Genomic DNA, 17,759 nt, shown 5'->3' on the forward strand with positions numbered 1-17,759 from the left:
AGTCTTCCGAAGAACCCAAATACTCTGATGTGGACAAGAAATGCCAGGAGAGATGATGTCATCAGAAACCACGTTAAGCCAGAGGGTCTGGGGATGGGATGAGCCTGGCTGCTGGACTATAAGAATGAATGAATGAGTCACGCTTGTCAGAAGGAGTTTCATGGTGGGCAGATTAAAATGAAGCAAGTCTCTTGGGAGGCACTGTCAACAAGGCTGCTTCTCAAAATATTTTACACAAAATCTCATAACTTTGGAGTCTTTATAACAAAGCCTTTATGGCAAAAAAAATTACTGATATTGTTTATTCAATTCAACTTTTGCTATTTTTTTTGATGTTTTAATGTTTGCCATATTCACACCACTGTGTGAGGATCGCCCTTAGAACAGCTGCAGAGGAAGAGGAAAAACAAAGAGACAGATAATCGGGATCAGAAAGATTGTGACGATGCTGTAATGAGATGTCTACCCACTTGGGAATGAGTTTTCAAACTGATGGCCCAGATCCCTAGCAGCCAACTACCTCATCTAAGCTTTATGGTTCCAATGAGTTATTAAGGACAAAAAAAAAAAAAAAATCAATCTTTTTAAAGGTGTCTTAAATGTCAGTGATCCACACCAGCTGTTAAGCTAAGCAAGAGCTCTACATCAACTGTCTCTTTGCCTGGTGAATACTGCCATACACCGAGCACTGACAGCATAAATATTATTCTTAATTCCAAAGATACAGCTTGTTGTTCATTTATGATGTCTAGCTACCGAAATGTTACCATCCTGCTATGAAACTCTAACGGTTAAGATTCAGAAGTCATCATCTTTCCCATTGCTACAGAAGTGGTAAGCTATAAACCCGGTTTATGCCTGAAAAAGATATGATATTAAGAATGTCTCTGACAAACATTATTTTTGACATTATTTAATGAATCGCTAAGCCCAGTTCCCATTTAAAAATATAAATCAAACACAAAACATTATAGTGCAGACCAAAGCAGGGAAGGCAGAATGCATCGTAGAGGACCAAGGACGTGAGCTGCCAATAATTTAGTTCTAGGTTTATAGGTCTCTTGTTGTGCTTTTGTCGAAAACTGCAACTCTTTGCTCCCTAGACAAGTGTGCAATGAGACAGGCATATTGCATGTGCTAAAACAGAACCAAAGAAAAAGAATAAGTAGCTAGAGATTACACCATATTTCCCAGTAGATGTAAACGAACACTTACTACATTTCATTCAACTTATATTGCGGCATGCCAGCTTGAAAATAATTGAAGTATAAGATGTAGGAAAAATGATAGATACAATTACCAACCATTTTTCATAGGAAATGAAATGTTCTGCTAAGCAGTCCAAATACTAAGGACCAAGAAACAAAAGCCGTATTTTAAAGTAAAGCAATACTCACTTATTGTCACAGACTTAAAATATGAGGCCAGATGAGCACAGGGTGTTATATGTAAGTGATGAATCACTGAATTCTACTCCTGAAAGAAACATCAAATCTAAAATAATGAGGGCAACCATTTGTTCCTCTAACACAAAAGGATTCATCTTTTCCAGTCACTAAAAACAGGAAGCTATTATAACTGAAAAGAACCAAGAAAATACCAAGAAGATAACCCTCCTTCATGTGATTCTCAATCCCCTTGCGTGGATCATCCAGGAATCAACTCGAGATTTGTTTCATATTTCGAGGAAAAGGCAAAACACACACACACACCAATGAGAAAAGCACATAAATAAGTGCACAAAGGGAGGCAGGTTTAAATGAAAACACACCTCATGTCAGAATAAGTTAGAGGGAAACCTGGAATACTCCATAACTCAGGTTGAGAGAAACTCAACATGTGATTTTTTTTAGAGCTGCTCTTGCTAATCCAGGGTTTCTCAATCCTGGTGCTATAACATTTTGATTTGAGCCAGATAATTCTTTGTTTGGCCAGATAATTCTTTGAGAGGCTGTCCTGTGCCCTGTAGGATGTCTAACAGCCTCCTTGGCTTCTACCAAGCTAGGTGCCACTAGCACTCCCTCCAAGTTGTGGCAACCAAAGATGTCTCCAGAGAGTCGAATGTCACCTGGGGAGCAAAACTGTCCACATTGAGAACTACTCTTCTAACCCAGTGATGACAAGGTAAATCCCACATAGACCAAATAGCCTTCAACTATTGCATGGCCACAGATGCAATTAGTGTATCTCTGTCCAAGGTGCTCAAGTGAACCCACTACGTTCACTGCCTAAGAGGCGGTGTCTAGGCCAACACAAAGGGGCAAAAGCTTCAAGCTTCACACCTTCTGAAAATTCTTCCAAAGCATTTCCTCTTCTGGGAGTGACATTTTCCATGTGAACGCTGAGATTTAACAGAGCTGTCTACATAAACAAAGTCAATCTGACCCATGTCTAGATGATGTAGTCTTTAGAAACCACCAGGAAAGAAAGGACAGGGAACACACGTAATGGTCACCAAAATGATCAAGAAACTCAAAGATGCAAGAAACACTGGAAGAAAAGTTTCCAAGATGCCTCGGATTTTTTTAAAGGATAAACTGTCAATTCATTCGATAAATAGACACTGGACACCTACTGTGATTTAACGCCTGAGATGCAAAGAAAAAAGAGAATTAGGTCTTTCCATTTTAGGGAGTTTAGGGACCCACTGAAGTCTAAGACGTGCACACTAGTCATTCTCAAACCTGGCTATATATTCAAATCACCTGGAAGACCTTCTTCAAACTACCAATGGCTGCGCTTACACCCAGGCCAATTACATAAGCATCTAGACTCTTGGGTAGTTCCTAAAAGCCTTTGAACTAGACCATGAGGGTTGGTAGGGATGTGGACATAGCAGGGTAAGTGGGGATGACATTTCTAGTTGAAGCTGCGAGAGAAGAGTCTCCATGATGGAAAATCAAGGGCTTTTAATAGCTAAAAATGAGAACAAGTGGTTCAGCTCCCTCTATTCACGAGGTCCGAGAAGAAAAGAAAATGGGTAAAAACCAGATTCTGGAGGGTGTTAAACTTTGTGGAGAATGGAGACTCTCTAAATATTTCTGAGAAAAGAGTCAAACTGTACTTCAAAAACTTAATCTTCCTTCGTCTCTTGTAATAGAGGGTCCAAGGGAAGAGACAAAGGCACGAAGTCAAGTGTCATGTCTAGGGCAATAAGCCCCAACTAAAGTACTGGCTTCCCTTCATTCCCATGGGAACACTCCTTGGTGGACTCCCCATTGGCCTCAGCCAGTGCATACTAGATTCCCTCAAGGGTCAGGGTTAGACCCTGTGGTCTTGTTATTCTAATTCATTTTCCCTAGGTGATCTCATGTCTGTTCATTCACTTATCATCTGTATGCACATGGTTTGGAAATTCTCCATCTAGACCTCACCTCACACTCTGGCTGTTAATGTTAACTGCCTGTTTGACATTCCCCTTGGATACGCTGAAGTAACCTCTAACTCCCCATGTCCAAAACTGAATATCATGAGATATTCCTTACACAGCCTAGTGCTCTTCATGTCTTTTCTCTCTGGAAATGGTACCATATCCTATCCAGTTACACAGGCCAGAGATTTACACGTTGTTCTTGACACTGTCTCTTTCACCCCCGTACCCAGTCTACCACCAGGTCCTGTGGATTTTACCTACTATACATCTCTCAGATGCCTCCTGTTCTCTCCCCCTCTATCTGTACCTCCTTAGCCCAAGCCGCCATCTTCCTTTGATTGTTTCCGTAAAGGTTTCGACTTACTGACCCAAATTCACTCTTGCCTTCCTACCAACACTGAGTCACTAGCTCAAATTCCAAAACTAACCACGTCACCACTTTACTTAAAATTCTTTCATGGCTTCCCGTTGCTTTAATGATCAATGTAAAAAATTCCTCAGAAGGCCTGACGATCATCTCAAACTAGCCACAAAAAGCCTTTATTTAGTTCCGTGTGTTTGCCATGCTCACTCTCGCCACAGCACCACTGCATACACAGTTCCAGCCAAGAGCCTGGTCTCCCTGTTTGGACAATTAAGCTCGTAGCCACCCCTCAGATCCCAGTAAAATCATTTTCCTCCAGGCAGCCTTCCCTGATCTCCCTGCCTTGCAGCAGGTCTTACCTGCAAATATTTCCTTTTAAATTCTTGACTTGGATGCAATTCTACATTTGGTGGACTTACCTCTGATGCAAGTATTGGATTAACACTTGTTCCTCCACCAGTCTAACCCCTAAATCATCCCAATGCGGGTCTGGAAAGAACCAAAAATATATAGGCCAGAGCGTGAAGAAGATGAAGAACAGACTCAAGAGTTCTTGTGATTTAGAGATGCTAAATTTAAAAAGGAAGAGTAGACTCAGAGGGGACTACCAAGCTTTCAGATCTGTATGACTGAGAAATATGAAGCACTAGGTCAGCTCCTGTATTGATTCTGATGGATGTATTCCATTTGTCCATTGTTTCCTGTCTTTTATTTTCCACCATTTCAATTCCCACGCCAAAACCACTAGTATTTTATTTAAAGCGAGTGGCCTAAAGTTGGCTGCGACCAGCACATTCCAGTCAAAAGCCCAAGTGCAATAATTGGTGCAGGCCTACAAGCACCCCCACGGTAAGACCAACTCTCTCATTCCTTCCAGCATTAAATATGGAATACCAACATATAGGGAAACTTTACCTTAGGGCAAACAAAACTTTCTCCATATAGAAATGTCCAGTGCATGCAGGAGTTAATGAAGTTCCTGGATTGCTTCAATCCTGCAGAGGTTATTTTCAGTCTTAATCTAATTTCAATAGTCCAGAAATATTAACAGCTTGTGTCTATCACGTCACAATGCATTTTTTCATAAAATCATAAGGTATATATCCAAAGGCTGCTAACATTTGAATTCATTTCACCCCAAAACACCCTGGTCTTACAGCTGGCAAATATTAGGTTGAACCTGAATTATCTTATGGAACCTGGTAAATTCCTGCTCAGTAAGTACTCCTGTTTTGTTTTGTTTTTTTAAGATTTTTATTTATTTATTTAACAGAGAGAGAGAGAGAGAGAGAGAGAGAGCATAAGTAGGCAGAGTGGCAGACAGAGGGAGAGGGAGAAGCAGGCTCTCCGCCGAGCAGGGAGCCCGATGCGGGGCTCGATCCCAGGACCCTGGGATCATGACCTGAGCCGAAGGCAGCTGCTTAACCACCTGAGCCACCCAAGAGCCCCAGTACTTCTGTTGTTAAGCTGTATTTTATCCCTTTGCACTTTTACAGTGAAGGCATTAAAGTTTATTTTTTAAGCCAAAGCTATGATATAATAAAACTATTCTGGAGATGACACCATATATGTATTCATAAAATGTTTCTGAATTCCAAAAGATATATATTGTGGAGATATCGCACCTACATGAGTTGCCAAATATTTGCAGTACTTTCGAAATAATCAGGACAGGTATATACAATAAAAAGCTACCAATGGATTTCTGGGAAAGTAAATTACACTCAAAAGTCTTAAAGAGTTTCCCCACAGTAAAGAAATTATGGGCTTCGTTCTGTCTCAGCAAGATATCAAATGTAAGGGTAACACTGAATTCATACATCAACTTTATGGTATATCTATATGGCTCAAAAGTTCCCAGCTCTATTATTTTTCTTTGGTGGGGGAGTTGGTAGAAGTGGTATGAATTTTGTTAATGCTTATCTGCATTTATGATGGTATAAATCAAAGGCCGCATAATAAACTATCAATTTGAATGGATGGCCTTATATTCATGGTCTATGGAGATGTGAGGCACACTGTCATTACTCATCAGTGCTGACCAACTGAAGCAGGACATCCAATGAGGTGAACAGGGCAGCACTTAACCACACACGTTGGCAGAAGCCACTGCTTACACTGGACCATCTGCTTTCTGGGAGAGACAAAGAAAAGTCCAGAGTGCAACAGTAACACTGCTTTTCCTTGCAGTGCAGAGGGATGGCCACCACTGGATTCCCTCTTCCGCCAAGATGTCCTCCCTCTTTCCACCAAGCAAACTAAAACTAGCATATCACTGTGACTTTTTATAAAAAGGGAAGAAAACTTTTTCTTTTTCTGAGCTGGCTTGACCACCTTATTGGCAATATTGAGAAGCCTTCCTTGAAATTTTCTGCTGTAGAATTCCTTGTCACCCTTGACAGCCACCTCTCTACCTGGAGTAAATGAGAATGCATGTCCTTTTGTAAACACTGTACTTTTCCAGAGACTGGAAGACCTGAAGGGCTCAGAGTCCCTCAGTGCAACTGAGCAAACACTGAGCTGCTGTACTGCTCCCTGGGCCTTAGAATTAAAAAGCGATTACATTCGGACAGCCTCCCTTCCAAGACTCCAGGGTCTAGTAGAGAAGACAAACATCTGCTATAAACGAATGAGTAACAGGCATGCCCAGGTACTGTGGGACACCAGCAAGAGAAGGGGAAATGATCGATTTTGCTAATGAATTTTGGATCTGGCAAAGCTTTTCCGGGACCCAGAGTTGAGACATATTCCCTGCATCACCTCCTGATCCCTACCTAACAGAAAAATTCTATGTTGGTGTGGGTAAATGAGTTACTATAAACCATCAGAGTCTTCCTTAAAGGAAGAAAAGTAGTTAAAAAAAAAAAAAAGAGGATGGAGTATTTGGGGGGGTCGGGGACAAGGGGTTCACACTGCTGTGCCTTGGGCATGAAGGAAGAAAGAGATTTCAGGTTTCCACTCCCTATGCCATCACCTCACCCTTCCTTTGCACCATCTGCAAAATTCCGAGTTAATATTCAGTGATATGCAGTCAGCATGACAGAGGTTCATCGTCACCCTCCCAAAGGCCAGAACTGCAGCCGCCACCCCAGGTTCTCACACCCAAGACATACATCTGCCCTTCTGTCCCATGTCTACAATCCTGATACAGTCTTCTTTTTCAAAGTCAAAGATGACACTTACTAATCGGAACTGGCCGGCCGCCAGCCCGTTGGGTGTTTCAGCATTTGCGCAAGGCTGGTCCCTGCCCATATTTGGCTAGTTCCTCTCTTAGGGAGCGGACTATAGGTGGGAAGCAGCTGGTACAAGTGGGGGTCACTGCTGATGGCTCTGCTGAAGCTTTTCCAAATGTTAGCGTGTCTCGCCCCTCCATGTAACATTTAAAGCCTCTAAAGGACTTTGCAGTTACATAGTGTTTCCAGTTTCCCTCTCGGGTTTTATCCTCATCATTTTCTAAAGCAAGCATTATTATTTCAACTTTAAAAAGTATAAATTAAGCCTCAGAAAGGTGAAATTACCATGCCAAAATCATTCCAATAGTGAATGCTAGAGACATTTGGACAGACCCAGAAGCTCTGACGCCCAAGGTCACAAACTAGTGAGTCACAAACACTTTTTATTTGGCCCACTTAATGGTCTCTAAAAAAAATTAAAAAATAATTAAATAAAAGTTGGATATATCATACAGTAAAAATACAGATTTCTAGAATCCTTGAAACACTGGGACATGGAAGCCCTGACAATTCTGGGTTAATTCCATGTGCTAGTAACAGGGTAAGAGATGGGGTATTCATAAGCTAGTTTTTCACAGTCTACACCAGCCCACCCCAGATGATCTACTCATTCATCTTATCTGCCTGGCCTGAAGGCCCCTGAGTTGTCACCACTCTGCGAAACTGTACGGCAAGTGACAGGATGTCTCACCCAAAATGCCAGAGTATTCTTCTTTATGTCATCTCCAGGGTGATTCCACTCACACGAATTTCAGCTAAATGTCATTCACTCAACAATGTCACGTTATCTCTTCATATAGACCTAAACAGTGATGGAAAACACTTCCTCTGAAAAAAAAGTGTCTATACCTTGGTCTGATTGGACCGATTGTTATAAACTATTTACATATTTGTGGAGAATAAAAACCACTGGATTCAAATTGCTGTCTCTAGCCCTATTTCCACCTTCGCACTTTAAAGCAAACACTTTAATCTTCCAGCATCCTACCCATACTGCTCATTTGCCAATGACTATGGGATGGGTCAAGGTTTAGAGGTCTTGAAAGATGCCCGAAGTCACTTCAGTTGTTGCTAGTATAATGTTAAAGAATGCATGGCCAAATTAGGCCACTGTCACAGTTTCTACTTCGCTTGTCAAAAGACATTATTTGGAAAGAAAAAAAAAAAAAGCACCATTGATTTAAATAGCAGTCAAACTCTTGGTTAGGTTTTATGATTTCAATTCCATTTTGGGATTTGAATCTACTTGTGGAAAACAGATGTTTTAGCTGCTAAAACAATGACATTTTAAAGTTTCGTTTCACAAAAATTAAAGCGCAGTTATAACCCAGGAGCTCAAAAGGAACCAGCCCACACAGTTACAGTGAGATGGGGGCGACCGGGCTCCCAAGTCCCTGCTTAGGGGTGTATGGAGATGCAGAAAACACACACCCTACAACCTGACACTGGAAGGCATTTTTTTGAAAGCTGGCAAGTGCACAGGGGCCGCCTGGAATGAGAGGTGGACAGCCCATGGCCTTGAGCAGGGCTAGTCAGCTAAACACGCTAGCCACCTCCCTTTATCTTGGATCTGCACACTCTGAATTGAGCACAATAGCACAATTCTAATGACAAGAAGCATACAGGCTTCAGGAAAGGGGAAAGGGCTCTCCATGAAGATCGTCTAGACCCCCAGTAACAGTCACTGAAGCTCATCTGCAAGGCAGACACACATGTTCTAATTAATTCAATTCAACGAATATCGTTTTGTTGGGAAGAAAAATAAACTTTGGGGGCTTTTTTTTCCCTACAGACTGGGAGACATTTTTAGACTTATTTCATTTATGTTTGAGCAAACCACCCAATTTTTCCCGGCCTCTGTTTGCTGGTACATAAGATGGAAGGATTTAATTCAGTTCCTTCCAATTCACTTCTATTCCTGTAAGGATTTCTACTTAGTTGATACATTTTAGCAATACAAAAAAGGGGGGGTTCTTTTTTCCCTCCAAATTGTAGAGTAGAATATTAAATGCTTCAACAGAAGCATATATAGTTTATAAGAAAAAAGAATACTTTTTTCTATTGATAAAATGTACCAACTAAGTAGAAATCTAAGAGTATGGCAGTCATTAATTATTGACAGGAAAAAAAGTCCCCTATGTTGGGGACAGGCAGCGATGCATAGGCAGAGCACAGGAGATTTTTAGGGAAGTAAAGTTACTCTATGACACCATAATTGTCAATGCATGTCATTATACATTTGCCCAAACTCACTGAATGTACAACACGTACGTGAACCCTAATGGAAGCTAAAGACTCTGTATGAAAATGATATGTCAATGCAGGTTCATCAATTATAATAAATGTCCCACCCTGGTGGGGGATGTTGCTAATGGGAGAGCTTATGCATATATAAGGTCAGGTGATATACGGAAAATCTCTGTACCTTTCACTTAATTTTGCTGTTGGCCTGAAACTGCTCTAAAACACATAGAGGAAGGAAGGAAGGAAGGAAGGAAGGAAGGAAGGAAGGAAGGAAGGAAGGAAGGAAGGAAGAAAAAGAAAGAAAGAAAAGGAGGGAGGGAGGGAGGAAGGGGGGAAGGAAGGAAGGAAGAAACCAGGTAAAAAAAAAAAAAAGCCTGAAAAGTAAAGCTAATGAGCTCCTAGCTTAGTTAAAATCAAGAGTGCTGGTGCCCTCATGGTGCAACAGGTTCAAAATTGTTGTGAACATGGCAATATGGTAAGAAGCAGATAAATGCACATCATTTGGATCAAAATGACTGTTGTCTCGGCTCCCCCACTGGATGGAGCCCGTGTGACTCAGTGTCTCACTGTAGAGAAAAAATGCTTCTGCAATAAACCTTCTCAGACAAACTTTCTACATGTATAAATACAACATTTATTCCAAAAGGGATTTGCAGTTTCCAAGAGAGAGGCAAGTCCCTACAGATAGGTCACAAAAAAGCAGGATATGCACGTAGGACCCTGCATTTCACACACCAGTGCTAAGGAGAACTGTCCCATCAGACTCTCCGTCAGGGACTGCAGAAAAAAAAGCCATTTGGCTTTTTCAAATGCTTGAAATATCTATTCCTTTGCAATAAAATGTTTCTCACAAACTTGCTTCTTGGACAACATGTGGAGTTTATAGCATTGGAACTGGTGACCAGGTCCCCAAATTCATGTTCACATTTAGAAAGCCTTTCTCTCCGGGAGTGTTTACTCTGAGTCATGTCCCTTATAACCACACCTAGCTCAGGGCAGTGCACATGGTAGTTACTCAAGTTCACCAAATTGAATTAAATGGTTTACAGACATCCTTGGGGAAAATTACTCAACTATTGTTTGGTATTCCTAAGTTGGCTTGCTTAAATAAAACAAGAGAAGCCAGTGCCCCTTTGCCAACTGCACTTACAATTGAAACACTAGTTGTTCGTTTCTACTATTTATGCTCAAATTAAAAAAAAAATAGTGCTGCAGCACAGGTTCTTGGAAACCTGCTCAATTTAAGTCTTCCACACATCCAAATTCTTTTTCAATATAATAGTAAACTTGGACCCCACACTCTCACTACAACATAAAAATGTCTACATCCTGAAGCATTTTACATCATCTTCAATCTATTTTCAATACAAGAAACTTAAAAGATGTGAATTTTCCAGAACAGATTGCTGTAAATGTCTTATTCTCCTGTCTTCTGTGTTTTTCTTCTTCCTATCCATTAAAAATAACATCTTTTTTGACATGTGTAAGGCTTAATTTTATGTGTCAACTTGACCGACTCACAGGGTGCCCAGATCCTTGGTCAAACAACTCTTCTGGATGTGAGAGTGAGAGTGTTTTGGATGAGATTAACATCTGAATTGGTAGACTAAATAAAGCAGGTATCCTCTCTAATGTGGGTGGGCCTCGTCCAATCAGTTGAAGGCCAGAATAGACCAAAAAGCCTAACCTTGCAGTGAGAAAGGGAGAACTCCTCCTGCCTGACTCCTTGAGCTAGGACTCCATTCTTTCTTAACTTTAGACTTGAAATGAAACATTCGCTCTTTCGTGGTCTTGAGCCTGCTAGTGTTCACTGGAACCACACCACACCACTGTCCTCCTGGATCTCCAGCTTGCCGACTACACATCTTGGGACTTGTCAGCCGCCATAACTGTGTAAGCTGGTATATATCTCTACACACACACACAGATATATGTACATACACATGTAGACACATCCTATTCATTCTGTTTCTCTGGAGAAGGCTAACCCATACAACATGACATGGAGACACACGACCACATTTTCACCTTGTCTCCTTTCAGAATGTTATCACCAAACTGTAAGCTAGTTTCACTGAATGAAGATGAAGGTTTCCTTACACTTGAATATTACCTTTTCCCAGCTTCATGTTTTTACTGGAAAAAACATGGTGTCACATTAGAACAGTCTAGGTTTCAATAAACATTTTCTTCATGGAAACTGACAAACTTTTCTTAAGCACAAGCTAATCATATTTTTATGGCATGGAAAATCATATCAGAAAGACAGGAAAATGAAGCCAACTGCCATTCACTTTGATGGAAAAGATCATATGCTTTTTTTTCTCTCCCTACTATCGGAAAATCTACCATTTTCATTACTGTTATTTTAATAGCAGCATATTGGAAACATCTACAAATGCTTAGGTTTTATTTGCTTTTCCAAAGTTGTATCTTTATTTCAAAAAGAAGCCACACACAAATACATCACAGCGTTTTTCTTCTGTTTTGAGAGACGTACAAGGCTTTCTTTCTTTATAAAGACCACATAACTGTTACCAAGCCTCTCAATATGAGTGCTGTGCATTTTTACTACAGGGACCAAAAGAACAAGCCTTGCAACATTTAAATGTATTTCAGGCATATTGTGCACTGAATTGCGTCTTCATCCATGTAACTCTCACTAAACGGACTTCTGTGGGTTTGTTGTCAGAACCTTCCTGACAGCCGTGTGGCATCCCGGACACTGGGCCGTACTCAAACTAGGAGGCGGGAGGGGGCGCCTGGCTGGCTCAGTTGGTGGAACATGCAACTCTTGATCTCACGGTCATGAGTTTGAGCCCCACGTTGGGCATAGAGATTACTTACAAGAAAAACAAAACAACAACAACAACAAAAAAAAAAAAACTAAGAGGAGAGAAGAAGTAACACGGCAGCTCACCAAACAGTTAACTGAAATGGTGGACAAGATATGTTTTCCTTTACCAAACTGTCCTTCAGATATTTCTTTTCATTTCTTTTTTGCTTCTTGCTCTGATATTGGGAGTATGCATCTATTCATTATGCATTCAGTAACTCTCGTGAACACCGCTATTCACTTTTAGCATCTTCTTTGAGAAAATCTAGAGTGAGGTTCACTAAATATACCATGTGTACACACACACACACACACACACACACACACACACACACTGATATCACAAATGTCTAATCCACTAGACTGAGGCTGAAAATTACTTTCAAGAGCTGGAGTCAGAATTTAAAAATGACCATTTATACTAAAATGGCAAACAAACAAACAAACAAACAAAAATACAACACACAACTGTTCCCTTGTTTTACATTAACCTAACAAAAATGCACATTGTGGCTTTTTTTATAATGGAACAAAGACGGGGAAATGCACAGGAAATCTTATATGTACCAAGAACCGTCTATTAGGAAGAATATTATATCCCAAAATTTAATAAAGAAAAGTTAGTTGGTAACTAAATTGTTCAATATACACTGGAAAGAATGAAGACAGGAAAAAAAAAACACTCACAATTCATCTGTTAAATGTGCTAACAGGGATGAACAGTTGCCAATGACGGCACTAAAAGGGGCTTTCTGAGAAGTGACTTTATTTATCTTAAGTGCTGAGACTGGACATTTTAAAGCATGATGAGACACTCAGACACAGAGTGACTGGATGTAACCACCCATTTTTATTTTAAATATTTAGAAAGTAAAGGCACAACTCTGGGACTTGACATATTTCAAGAGTACTTCAGCCCAGAACTTCCTTTTATGAGGCATCAAGCCTTCCCGAGCCCAAATAATTCCCTAAGTACCTTAGATTCATTTTCCACAAGCAAGGAAGGATCAATTTTAAAGTGTAACATTCTGCTTGCCAAAACATCAGCTGGACAGGAATGTTCAAAGGTGCAAGTTCAAGTGGAGACTTCTGATTCCATACAGGAGCTGGAGAGCCTGCTCTTGAGGCAAGCTTCGGAAGCCAGGAGCACAGAGGAAAGGAGGCATGATGTCCTATAAAGAGAACTTGGCTTCCGCTAGGGTTGTTTCAAACAGGAGAGTGAGAAATACTTGCAATAAACAGCTAGAATCGACTTACACTGAATCCTCTTTATTGCTAACACGGCTTTAGTGACTCCAATTGTCACAGCCAACGGGAACTCAACAGAATGTCAGAAGGCATTCTCTAAGAAGAGTTTAGCACAGAAAATAAGTGGAAGGCTGCTCTCTGCTTTCCTTGCAAGGTCTGACGCATAAACAGCAGAGCACAATTAATACGATGAAGTAGGTTTCATGTATTAGTCCTGTTGGTCTTGTGTCTACCACGAAGTTCTCTTTGGTCAAGCAAATGTTAGCCCAACTCTGGGCTATACACTCTGCTGGGTTCTGAAGATGCAGAGATGGATAAATCATAATCAATGAAAAACCATTTAGCATTTTTTTAAAAATCCTGCAGTCCCACTCCTAGGACTATATACCTTGGAAATACCTCCATATCTCCGCAGCCAAGGACACAGAAAGCCTTGTTCACAATAGCCTAAAAGCAAAACAACCAAATGCCATTCAGCAGGAGAAAGGCGATTTACTGGTGCCATACTCCCTAATCATCCTTTTTAACGTTGAACATCCTTGCTGCTTATCAGCAGCCCTGACCCCTTTCATGCCTTATGCCTAACAATTATTAACATCTAATATATGAATATTATGACATTTTATGTTGTTTAGCATCTGTGTCTCTACCTGAAACAAGTCCCATGGGGCAAAGATTTCTTTTTTTTTTTTTGAGGGCGAGGATTTTGATCTTGTTTTATTTACTGCTTTGCCTGTCCACGGAGCCTAGAATGGCATCAGGCACACGGGAGGAATCTGATAAATATATGTGGAAGGGGGAGGGGGAGGGAGGAAGACAGACAGGGAGAGAGGAACTGAGGAAAGAACCGAGGGAGAGAAGGATGGAGGGAGCGTAGACAGGCAAGAAATTGCTCTGAAACTGAAAATGGATGGGAGCAATTCTCATGACTATCATGCTGATTGAAAAAACCAGGTGGAAAGGAATACACTGAGTACGATTCCATTTCCTTTCGGTTCCAAACAGGCAAAACTCATCTTCTGCTACAGACATAAGTCGAAGAACTGCAAGGAGCGTAACAAAGGTGTGATAAACACAAAATCTGCTGCAGATGACCTGGGGGGGGAGGGTGATGGCATTGCAGGGGGTACAGGGAGGTGTGACACGTGCTGGAGCACTGCATTCCTTCAGCCGGACCGTGAGTTTACACATCATTATTATTCCCCATTTTTCATATGTGCAGTAAACATGCTTACGAATTTCATAATTAATACGAAAACAGCAAGTCACGTGAGCCGACTATCTGGTGAGAAAGTCAAACCTGACGCGAGAGGACTCCAGCAGGATGGGGTGAGGTCTTGGACAGAGGAGCACCCAGACGGTGGTCAGCCGGGAGCCCTGTGTGGTTTTAAATGCTTCCTCTAATACTGGCAAAGGAACTGGTCTCCAGTGGTCACTTGATTTATACGTTTCTAAACCTGTACTTCATTTAAGAGAAGCCTCTTAAATAATTGTTTATCATATTTTAACAAAGAAATCTCACCCAGCTTCAGCAGAATTTGGGAGGTGGACGAACCAGAGGAAATACTTTGGGAGGTTATTATTATAAGGTCATCTGAGGAGGGGCTATGAAGAATCAATGCTCTATAACTGCATGAACTCATCTGGCCTGCTGTATATTCATTCAGTATTTATTCAGAAACTATTACTGAGCAGCAGCAATGTGCTAGGTATCTGCTACGTACACAGGAAGTTCAAATGCGTGGAAGATGTTCGATAAGCTTCCATACTGATGTTAACACATGTATGGAACAATCATACCATATGTGTTAGTGTCAGGGATACCCCCAAACAACAAAGAGGACTGTGCCTGATGGGTTCTGCATGAAGTGACAAGAGAAAATGAGCAGTTCATTCTCACAAGAAATAAAAAGTCAAGCTGAACGCTGTCTTGCCTTAGGCTATGCAGCATTGGGTCTACCTCTTACCATCAACATAAAAAGCAATCATTCACGTCCCCAGGTCTTTTATTGCCAAAGGGATATCAGAGATGCTGCAAATCTTTCCAATCTTTGCCCTAACTCCACTAATCTTTCTCTTTTTTTTTTTCTTTTTGACAGACATTTTGCTTCATCAAATTCTAGGTCCATTTTGACCAATGAGGAACTTGACAATATCACTTTTTTGTCCTTTGCTCATGGGATATGTGTGAAACTATCCCAGAATAATGAAAGGGGTCTTCTAGAAGAGATTCCTGGATCACTTTTAAGTGACAATCACTTAGGGCGAGTCACTTAAGTTCTCTGATGTCTCTGTTTCACTTACAAATTAAGGAAGTTAAGAAGGGACCTTTTATGAAATATACACGCACCCCCATATATACACATACAGATGGAATTTCTATCACACTGACATTTTTCAATTTCAACACCATGACTCCTGAGTCTTCCAATGGTCATGTTGTGCATATATGACACACAGCCCCTTCACAATCTCACATTAGATTAAACTGAATTGGCAACCGGCTGACGGTTTCCTGTTGTTTGGGACGTGTGCCTTCTCTCCACAGCACTTCGTGTCTTCTGGATGTGTCTTTAATTTCAACCTTTTATTTTATCTTCCTATGCATTTTCCTTCTCCAAACACAACTTGTTTTTTATGGCATGTCTGAACAAGCAAACGCACGACTAAGCACCACTACAACTGTTACTGATAATGGCTCACATCGATAGAGCGCAGGGCATGTGCCAGGACTGTCCTGAACGCTTCACCTGTATTAACTCATTTAATTCCCAGAACAGCCCACGGGGAGTTAAGTACCTTCTGGAGACAGCAGCTCCTGTGTGGAGGACCCAGAATTTGAATGCCGACCGTCCACCTCTAGGGTGCGTGCTCCAAACCCAACTTACCATTATAAATGCCAGAGCTGTGGAAGCTTTCCTGCGTATGCGCACACGCACGCACAAACACACACACACACACACATTTGATTTACATCTGAAACTATAAAGGATAAAAAAGCAACCTCAGTATAAGAGAGATGAAAATAATTCTCTATAAAATAAATCTGACTTGGACACCATTCAATGTGGGTTTAAATCTAAATACCCAAAGCATCTCATATGTGCCCTCACCTACAAGGAGGTGCCATTGCTTGGATACTTATGAGCAGCGCCAGTTTACTTATGCGCCTCAGGTTTATTTTTGGAATCCAGATGCAGGGAACAAGCTATTTCCATATTCAGTCCCTTGGGCAGAGCAAGCTGGGTACTTAGAAACCACATATGCCATTTAGAGTCAAACCCAGCCTGGCACCTGTGTGGTTCCCTTGGCCAGCTCCCCTTGGCCTGGCAGCAATAAATAACAGGGCGTGAGCCAGAATCCGTGCTCTGCGTTCTAAAGGGAAGTGAAGATTTATCCTCTTGGAAAGTAAAAGAAAAACCAGCCCAACCTCTTCTGGCTCCTGAAGGCTGCAGCCGAGGCTAATGCTGTTAATAAGATGTTCATTCTGCAAAATATCCCACTGTGAGCTTTTCTCCCTTGCTTTTCTTTTTTCACTTTTAAATTTAGAAAATTTTGGCAAAAACACTTTCCCTTTTAACCATCTTGAAGAGCCCAGTCCAGTGGCATTAATTAGGTTCACAATGTTGTGCAACTATTCCCTATATTTGTCATCACCCTAAACAGAAGCCCTGTCCCCATAAAGCAGTAACTCTTCATCTCCCCCTTTCCCAGCCCTGGGCACCCCTAATCCACTTTGTCTCCATGAAGTTACCTGTTCTAGTGACTTCATCAGAGTAGGATCGTACGATATTTGTCCATTGTGCCACGTGATGTTCAAGTTTCATGTGAATCTTTTCCTAGCACAATGAACTATAAGTATGACAAGGACAGCAAGAGTGCAAGGAGGGCCGGGGTCCTTCCCAGAGCCACCCCACTGCCTGTCTCCAAGTAGTGGTCTCCTGCCCCAAGGGGGAGAGTGATCACTGCATTGCCAGTGATCAAACAGGGAAAGCAGATCCAAATGGCTAGTCCACCAAGCTGAGAAAGACTCTCAAGCACCTCCCCATCAATTACCTCTCCAGCCTTCAGGCCACATCTCTCTGGATAGCGCATGCCCGATTCTTGTGTTCAGGGCACGAACACAGTAGTTCATATAAAGTAAGAAGAGGTTCTTTTTTATGAAAAGGTGTAATCAGGGTCATTCTAAGACCTTCATATGCCTTACTCATCTTACCTTTAGAAGTGTTATCCTATAACATATCAACTTAAAATAACCCACAGTTCACTTAAATTATGTAGAACTCTGAGTTGAATTGCATTATAAGTTGCTATGATATATTTCAAAGACAATTAAACCTTTGTTAATTACAATGTTATAGTCTCATTTCTATATTTAACAAGTTTGTAGGGCTTAGGAACTATGCCAATAAAGCCTAATAAATAAAAAAGTCCCTGTGCATGCATGACACAATGTGTTAT

The 17,759-nt window shown here is 41.1% G+C and overlaps 1 protein-coding gene across 2 annotated transcripts in view; it reads right to left on the reverse strand.

The window, feature by feature from the left end:
* The window catches only part of FBXL7 (F-box and leucine rich repeat protein 7), a 378,909-nt gene that overhangs the window by 321,395 nt on the left and 39,755 nt on the right, over positions 1-17,759 (reverse strand). The window lies entirely within an intron of this gene.

The sequence above is a fragment of the Zalophus californianus genome, chromosome 5 (genome assembly GCF_009762305.2).
Source record: "Zalophus californianus isolate mZalCal1 chromosome 5, mZalCal1.pri.v2, whole genome shotgun sequence".
Taxonomy (NCBI): domain Eukaryota; kingdom Metazoa; phylum Chordata; class Mammalia; order Carnivora; family Otariidae; genus Zalophus; species Zalophus californianus.